The sequence below is a fragment of the Acomys russatus genome, chromosome 10 (genome assembly GCF_903995435.1).
Source record: "Acomys russatus chromosome 10, mAcoRus1.1, whole genome shotgun sequence".
NCBI lineage: Eukaryota > Metazoa > Chordata > Mammalia > Rodentia > Muridae > Acomys > Acomys russatus.
Window position 1 is genome coordinate 22,475,425 of NC_067146.1, and position 10,017 is coordinate 22,485,441.

General features: G+C 38.4%; 1 non-coding gene across 1 annotated transcript; it reads left to right on the top strand.

Annotated features, from left to right (window-relative positions):
• Positions 1 to 500: 500 nt before the first annotated feature.
• Positions 501 to 606, top strand: LOC127194955 (U6 spliceosomal RNA). The gene has a single exon (XR_007831332.1). It is a non-coding gene; the product is annotated as a U6 spliceosomal RNA (small nuclear RNA).
• The last annotated feature ends 9,411 nt before the right edge of the window (positions 607 to 10,017 follow it).

Here is a 10,017-nt window from a genome sequence, read left to right on the forward strand (position 1 = left end):
ATGAAGGAAATTAATAAAAAAGTTTAGAACCTGAAATTGAAGTGGAATCAATAAACAAAACCAAAAGCTAAGGAATGTCAGAGATGGAAAATTTAGGGAAGAGAACAGGAACCACAGAAGTAAGCATTGCCAACAGAATACATGAGATGGAAGAGAGGATCTCAGGCATAGACAATAAAAGTAAAGAAATTTATACATCTGTTAAAGAAAATATTAAATCTTAAAAAAAAGTCACAGAAATCAAGGACACCATGAAAAGATGAATCCTAAGGATAATAGGAATGGAAGAAAGAGGAGTCCCAGCTCGAAGGCCCAGAAAATATTTTCAATAAAATCATAGAAGAAAACTTCCCCAACCTAAAGGAAAAGATGCTTTTAAAAATATAAAAGGATTACAGAACACAAAATAAATTAGACCAGAAAAGAAAATCTTCCTGTTACATAATAATCAAAATATTAAACATATAGAAAATAAAAATATTAAAAGCTGCAATGGGGCTGTACTCGCTTCGGCAGCACATATAATAAAATAGAACGATACAGAAGAGTTTAGCATGGCCCCTGCGCAAGGATGACACGCAAATTCATGAAGAGTTCCATATTTTTAAAGACCTCAATTTAAAACCAGAGACATTAATTCAGTTAGAGGAAAAAGTGGGGAAGAGCCTGGGACACATAGGCACAGGAAACAACTTCCTGAACAACACACCAACAGCCCAGGCCTTAATGTCGATAATTAATAAATGGGACCTCATGAGGCTGAGAAGCTTCTGTAAGGCAGGAGACACTGTCAAGAGAACAAAGCGACAGCCTACAGAATGGGAAAAGATCTTCACCAACCCTTCATCTGACAAAGGTTTAATATCCAAAATATATAAAGAACTCAAGAAATTAAACACCACAAAACCAAACAACCCAATTGCGAAATGGGGCTTGGAACTTAACAAAGAATTCTCAACAGAGGAATATCAAATGGCCGAGAAACACTTAAAGAAATGCTCGTCCTCGTTAGTCATCAGAGAAATGCAAATCAAAACGACACTGAGATTCCATCTTACACCCATCAGAATGGCTAAGATCAAAAACTCAAATGACACCACATGTTGGCGAGGATGTGGAGAGAGAGGAACACTCCTTCATTGCTGGTGGGAATGCAAACTAGTACAACCACTTTGGAAAGCGATCTGGCGCTTTCTCAGAAAAATGGGAATAGGGCTTCCTCAAGACCCAGCCATCCCACTCCTTGGAATATACCCAGAAAATGCCCTACCACACAACAGGGACATATGCTCAACCATGCTCATAGCTGCTCTATACATAATAGCCAGAACATGGAAACAGCCTAAGTGTCCCTCAGTAGAAGAATGGACTAAGAAACTGTGGTATATTTACACGATGGAATACTACTCAGCTATTAAAAACGAGAAATTCCCAAAATCTGTGGACAAATGGATTGATCTAGAAATTATCATAATGAGTGAGTTCACCCAGAAGCAAAAAGAGACAAATGGTATATACTCACTTATATCAAGACACTAGTCCAAGGGATACGTACCATGAAAATCCTTACTTACCAAGAAAGTGGGTCAGAGGAGAGGATATCCGATTGAGACTTTAGGCAAGAGTAGCATGGAAGAAAGAGGAAATAGTAGGACCCACAGGGTCCTGGAAAACTACAAGAAGAACTGTATGACAGGCAGATCTGGATCCTGGGGTCCTCCTCAAACTAAGGCACCAGCCAAGGAGAATATAGGCAGTAAGCGTCAAACCACTACCAAGACCTAACTGACGAACATGATACTCTCCACCGTTGAGTGGAGAGTGAGATCTGACTCTCACATGAACTCTGGTGCCCCTTTTCTGACCATGTCCCCTGGATGGGGAGACCTGGTGGCACTCAGAGGAAGGATAGCTAGTTACCAAGAAGAGACTTGATATTCTGAGAGCATATATAGGGGAAGGAGGTCTCCCTCAGTCACAGACATAGGGGAGGGGAGAAGGGGAGAAATGGGAGGGAGGGAAGAATGGGAGGAAACAGGGGAAGGGCTAACAATCAAGATGTAATATGAATAAATTAATAAAAAAATAAAAAATAAAAAATAAAAAAAATTTTTAAAAAGCTGCAATGGGAAAAAAAACAAGTAAAATACAAAGACAGACCTATCAGAATCAAACCTGACTTCTCAACGGAGACTATAAAAATCAGAAGGGCCTGAGCAAATGTCACACATATCATAAGAGACCACAGATGTCAGCTGAGATTACAATATCCAACAAAGCTTTTAATCACCATAGAGGGAGAAAACAAGATATTCCATTAAAAAAACAAATTTAAACAATATCTATGCACTAACCCAGCCCTACAGAAGATAGGAGGAGGAAAATCCAAGGAAGTTAACTACACCCAAGAAAACACAAACTGTGAATAACTTCACTACAGCAAACCTAAAAGAAGACAAGTGCACAGACTACCAAAAACAACATAATAATTTCTCCCAAACAGTCATTAATATCTCCCAACATCAATGGACACAACTCTCAAATAAAAAGACACAGACTAACAGAATGGATGCAAAAACAGTACCCAACATTCTGTCACATACAGGAAACACACCCCAGTAATAAATATGGATATTACCTCAGAGTGTATGGCTGGAAAAAGTTTTCCAAGAAAATAGATGTAAAAAGCCAGCTAGAGTAGCCATTCTAATATCTAATAAAATGGATTTTCAACCAAAATTAATCAAAAGATATGAAGTACGACACTTCATGCTCATCAAAAGAAAAATCCAGCAGAAGGACACCCCAGTCTTGAACATCTATGACCCAAATACAAGGGCACCCACATTTTCAAAAGAAACATTATTTTTGAACCTAAATCACACATCAATCCCCACACATTAACAGTGAGAGACTTGAAAATGCAACTATCACCAAGGAACAAACCATCAAGACAAAAAAAAACAAAACAAAACAAAAACTGAAATAATCAAACTAACAGATGTCATTAATCAAATGGGCTTAGTGAATATCTACAGAACTTTTCACCCAAACACAAAAGAATATACCTTCTTCTCAGCACCACATAGATCCTTCTTCAAAATCTACCATATAGTTGGTCAGAAAACATACCTCAACTGATAAGAAAATTGAATTGATCCACTGTACTATATCAGATCACCAATGGTTACAGATAAGGTTCAACAACAACAAAAATAACAACAACAACAAAACCTAAATACTCATGGAAACTGAACAACTCCCTACTCAGTGACCACATAGATAGAGACAAACTAAAGAAACTTAAGACTTCCTAAAACTAAATGAAAATGAAGGAATAACATACTCAAAATTATGGGACACAATTAAATCCATGCTAAGAGGAAAGGGGATAGCACTAAGTACCTTCATATAGAAATTGGAGAGATCTCATGTTAGCAAAAGCTCACCTGAAAGCTTTAGGTAAAAAAATCAAACACACCCAAGAGGTGTAGACCGTAGGAAATAAGAAAACTTAGGCTGAAGTCAATAAGTTAGAAACCAAGTGAACAATACAAAGAATCAACAAAACCAAGAGCTGGTTCTTTAAGAAAATCAACAAGATAGGCAAACACATAGCAAAACTGAAAGGCAGAGAGACAATATACAAATCACCAAAATCAGAAATGAGAAGGAAGATACAAGAATAGACACAACATCTAAAGAATCACTCGGTCTTACTTTAAAAGCCTGTACTCCACAAAGTTTGCAAATGTAAATGAAATAGGCAATTGCCTTGATAGATTCCACTCACCAAAGTTAAATCAAGATCAGGTAAACAAAATAAACAGTCCTATTCTAACAAAATAGAAGCATTCATTAAAATTCTTCCATGTGAAAAAGCAGAGGGCCAGAGGGATTCAGTACAGAATTCTACCAGACTTTCAAAGAAGAGCTAATACCAATACTCCTCAAACTAGTCCACAAAGTATAAACAGAGGGAATATTGTCAAACTCATTCTATGATGCCACAGTCATCCTGTTACCACTCACAAAGACCCAAAGAGAAAGAGAATTTTAGAACAGTTTTCCTCATGAACACCGATGAAAAATATGCAATAAAATACTCACAAGCTGGATCCAAGAACACATCAAATACACCATTCACCAAGATCAAGTAGGATTCATCCTAGGCATGCAGGGTGGATCAATATATGAAAATATATGAATATAAGCCACAATATAAACAAACTGAAAGAAAAGAGCCACATGATAATCTCATTAGATGCTTAAAAAGAACTTTACAAAATCCAACACCTCTTCATATTAGAAGTCTCGCAATCATCAGGAATTCAAGGTACAAATCTAAACATAATAAAGGCAATATATAGCAAGGTGATAGACAACATCACAATAAATGGAGAGAAACTCAAAGCAATTCCACTAAAATCAGGTACAAGACAGGCATCTCACCCATTCCACGTCTCTTCAAATAGTGCTTGAAGTTCTAGCTAAAGCAATATGACAACTAAAAGGTGATCAAGGGGATACAAGTTGGAAAGAAAGAAGTCAAAGTATTGTGATTCACAGATGATATGATAGTATACATAAGTCATCTACATGTAGAAGAATGCAAATAGATCTATAATCATCACCCTGCACAAAACTCAAGTCCAAGTGGACCATAGACCTCAGCATAAAACCAGAAAGACTGAGTCTATTAGAAAAGATAGTGGGGAAGAGGCTTGAACTCATTGGCACAGGAGACAACATCCTGAGCAGAACACCAACAGCTCAGGCCCTAAGAACAGCAGTTAATAAATGGGACCTCTTGAATGTGAAAAGTTCTTGTAGGCAAAGGACACTGTCCATAGAACAAAATGACAGCCCACAGATTAGGAAAAGATCTTCATCAACCCTACATCTAAGAAAAGGCTAATATCCAAAATATATAAAGAACTCAAGAAATTGAACACAAACAAACCAAATAATCCAATTAAAAAATGGGGTCCAGAGCTAAAGAGAGAATTCTCAGCAGAGGAATCTCTAATGACTGAGAAGCACTTAATGAAATGCTTAATGTCCTTATTCATCAGGGAAATGCAAATCAAATAAAAATGAGTCTGAGATTCCATCTTACACCCATCAGAATGGCTAAGACCAAAACTGCAAGTGACAACACATGCTGGCAAGAATGTGGAGAAAGGGAAATATCCTTCCATTGCTGGTGAGAGTGCAAACTTGTACAACCACTTTGGAAATCAATCTGGCACTTTCTCAGAAAATTGAGAATAGCTCTACCTCAATACCAAGCTATACCACTCCTGGGTATATATACAAATTATGCTTCACCAAACAACAAGGACACTTGCTCAAATATGTTCATAGTAGCCTTATTCCTAATAGCCAGTATCTGGAAACAACCCAGATGTCCCTCAACTGAACAACAAATAAAGAAACTGAGGTACATTTGCATAAGGGAATACTATTAAATTGTTAAAAACAGGGAAATCTTGAAGTTTTCAGGCGAGTGGATGGAACTAGAAGATCATGCTGAGTGAGATAATCCATACCCAGAAAGACAAAGGTGGCATATACTCACTTATAAGAGGATTTTAGGCATATAATACTGGATTAACATGCTACAATGCACAGACTCAAAGAAGATAAGGAACAAGGAAGATCCAAGAAAGGATGTTTAAGTCTCACTCAGAAAGGGAAATAAAATAGCAGTAGTGATTGAGAGAAGGGAGAAGGTAGGAGCGGGAGCACAGAGAGATATGAGAGGAGAGATCAGACCTGCAGAGAAAAGAGAAACTGTGAGCAGGGGCTTCTCTGTGACAAGGTAGAGACCTGAGTCAGGTTGGCTTTGGGGAGGATGTGAGAGGGAATCTAGTAGAGACTCCTAGTAATAGGCACCATAGACACTGAAGAGGAAGCCTTCTAACTAGGCAAGTATCCTAGTAGAGAGAGAGGCACACCAGTCCACCCAGAAAAACATCAACTTGAAATTCACCCTGCCTGCAAGATGTGCAGGTATAAAGATAGAGCAAGAGAGAAGAGATGGAGAGAATATCCATCCAATGCCTGGCCCAACCTGAGACCCATCCAATGGCAGAGAGCTAACCCCTGACACTATTAATAGACTCTGCCATACTGCAAACAGGAGCCTAGCACCGCTATCCTCTGAGAGGCTCCACCCAGCAGTGGATCACAGCAGATGCTGAGACTCACAGCCAAACATTGGGTGAAGTGAAAAGTCAGGGAAAAGAGAAATGGACCTGGAGGTGACAGGAGCTCCACAAGAAGACCAACAGAGCCAACTAACCGGGGACCAGACATGCTTGGAGAGACTGAAGCACAACCAAGGATCATGCATGGACTAGACATAGGCCCCCTACACTGGTGTAGCTGAATGGCAGCTCAGGCTTCATGTGGGTCCTCTTGTAAGGGGAGCAGGAGCTGTCTCTGACATGGTCCTTGTTGCCAGCTTTTTTATCACATCCTGCTGGTGAGGTTGCCTTGCCAGTCCACAGGGGAAGAGGACAAGCTCAGTCCTGATAGGACTTGATGAGGTGGGGTGGGTTAGTTGGGGAAGACTCCTCTTCTCTGAGGAACACAGGAAGGGGAATGAAGGAAGAGGGAGTAGGGTGGAAGGAGGGGAGGAAGAAGGGGGCTACAATTAGGATGTAAAGTGAATTAATTAATTGATTAATTTTAAAATGTTGAGCCTAATACACAGTCAAGGTGAAATGTTTTATTGGGTATTTGATTTGAAATATTTATTGAGCCTTTGGTTTACCTTTTTGTTTTAATAACAGTGTCTGATACAGAATTTTAAATTTTGATGAAGTAAAATATTTGAAGTTTCACTTCATAGATAGAGTTTTCCCCTAGTACAGTGGATATGCTTTTGATGTTTTATCTAAAACTCTTACTCCACTCCAGTGAAATCAAATTTTCAACTAAGAGTTCTTTTGGAAGTCTTACACTTTCTTGTTTTAGATTTAGATCAATGCTAATTTGTAATTAAATTATATTCAAGTGACATTCTATGTGTTGAAATTCATGTGTTTGTGAAATCTTGTAAATGCTCAATTTGGGCATTATAATTTTAAATAATGTTATTTGTAAGAATCCTTTGATAGCATGAGTGCTTAAGTATATGCAATACAATATGTGTCCTCTCTCTGTCTCTCTCTGTGTCTCTCTGTCTCTCTGTCTCTCTCTCTGTCTCTCTCTCTCTGTCTCTCTCTCTCTCTGTCTCTCTCTCTCTCTCTGCTCTCTTTCTGTCTCTCTCTCTCTCTCTCTCTCTCTCTCTCTCTCTCTCTCTCTCTCTCTCTCTCTCTCTCTCTCTCTCTCCTTGTCTCTCACTCTTGTCAAAAGAAGTAAGATAAAGTTCACACTGAGTCATATATAATAATTATGGACCTGCAACATGGATTCTGGGTGCCTGGAATAACATGCTCCAATTGCAATACTGACATGAACTTTTATTAATTATAAAAGAAAAGAAAAAAATCAAGAAATGTGAAAACTACACCTGTGAAGACCACAGGTGGCTAGATTACAACACATTAGGGAAATCTCTGTTGCAGTTTTCAAATGTTATCTGATGAAATTATTAGCTCTTAAGTTGGTGGCAGCTTGTAATCTGCTAAACTAATATATTCTAATTATGTTGTTTGATATTTGAAAGGATGTTTGGTCTGACATAGAGCTGGGAAAAGATAGCTGTTAAAGGAACTAAAGACAACTCAAGAAATTAGTGCTGTGGATATGCAACATTCCAGTCATCTATAAACATCAAAATCTAATCTGGCCATCAACCAAATAGTCTCATAGAATCTTTACCATCGTAAGTTTAAAGCACTGGCCAGAACCTCCATTTTAATTCTATACCTCAAAATGACCTGTATCTAACTCTACACTTCTCATAAGCCTCCACGCTTCTGTCTTGTTCCTGCATGCTGGGATTATAGCTCCTAATGAAGAATTTGAGATTGTTTTAGAACAAAACATTAAAATACTTTTCTCCATATTTAACAAACCTTCCTCCCACCTTAAAAAATATCAACCATGTCAATGAGAGAGTTAACCAAAATAAAATGTTCCTAGAACTTATAATTTTATTTAATTTTATTCTAACGAATTACATACATCAAAACTTCTGAAACATTACTCATGAGCAAAGTAGGCATGCTAATGTCTACTTTAAGAGGATGCTCCTCTCAAACTAGTGGGATTAATTTGGCTACATTGCTAATTTTTACACACACACACACACACACAGAGAGAAAGAGAGAGAGAGAGAGAGACAGAGAGAGACAGAGAGAGACAGAGACAGAGACAGAGACAGAGAGGCAGGCAGACAGACAGATAGACAGAGTGACAGAGACAGAGAGACAAAGAAAGACAGAGAAGGAGGTGGGAGAGGGAGAGACAAAGAGCATTATAAAATACATGTCATTTATCAAGATTTCAGTATGGATGAATTCTTCAAGAGAGAAACTTAATACTTTTCCACAAAAGAATGCAGACTATGCTACTTCAATATATGACACTTTAATGCAAAGATTATTGTCACCTAAAAGCAATTGAAGAGAAGCAGCCATGAAAAGGTTTCTGCCTATATTCCTGCCCACACAAAAAGCAGCAAAATTCCTGATTACCGGAAATGACCCTAGGTTCATGAGGCCAGAGAGGCACCAGCGGGAGCCACATAGCCCTTGTGAAACCAACCCATACTTTCCGTTAATTTTCCCATCTATTTAATTTCCCATAGTTTGCTATGTCTGAAAACCTAGGACATGGTTTTTCCTGTAACTTCTTTATTAATTTTTTCCTTTACAGCCTATGTGAAAGGAACTAGAAAGGTACACGCATTTACTCCCTGCTTCCAAGTTCCAGGCCAATGAAGATAGAGCCACCCACTTAAAATCTGTGTCAGATTGGTGAATATTAGTTTAGATTTTACACTAGAAAATGACAAGCACATATTAACTTCTAAGATGGACATGTATGAAAAATCAGAAATAAAGAAAGTGCTGGCAGATGGCTCAGTGGGTGAGAACATATACTGCTCTTCCAGAAGACTCAAACTCAGGTCCCAGAACCCACACGGGGCAGATAATCAGTTCCTGAGACTTCAAAGCCATAGAAACCCAAAGCTTTTTTTTGCCAGTGTGGGCACCTGCACTCACCAACACATATCCACATGTACATGCACATTCACATGAACATACACACACACACAAACAATTAAAATAATAAAATTTAAAATATGTATAAATAATAATATCAAACAAGATAAAGTTTTCAAAGAGAACAAGATATAAATCAAGGATGATTGCTGCCTTGTTAGATCTGGGTGGAGTCAGGGAGAAGAGTAAATGTAAGTAGAATAAAAATATCTTGTATACAAGTATAAATTTTTCAAAGAGATTCCATTAATATTTTAAAAATGTAAGGATCCCAGGACTTCTGCTTTTTATTTGGTTTTCTCCCTAACTCCTCTGCCTATGTCTCTCTGCTCATTGATGTAGTTAATCATGGTCTAGACTCAGGAGATGGCCAACTAAGTAAGGTTTCATGTAAATTAATCATGGTCTAGACTCAGGAGATGGCCAACTAGGTAAGGTTTCATGTAAGTTAATCATGGTCTGGACTCAGGAGATGGCCAACTAGGTAAGGTTTCATGTAAGTTAATCATGGTCTAGACTCAGGAGATGGCCAACTAAGTAAGGTTTCAGTTTAAAGAGAAAGAAAATCAGAATCTTACCAACTCCAAGGTTGTATCCTTCAAGAGACAGATGACCAGCCTCGATTTCTTGTTTGATTGTTTGTTTGCTTGCTTGTTTGTTTTTGAGACAGTGTTTCCCTATGTAGCCTTGGCTGTCCTGAACTCACTCTGTAGACCAGGCTGGCCTCGAACTCACAGAGATCCATCTCCCTCTCCCTCCCTGAGTGCTGGGATTAAAGGCATGCACCACCACACTGGGCCAGCCTCAACTTCTTCATCAAGGTTGACAATGGTGA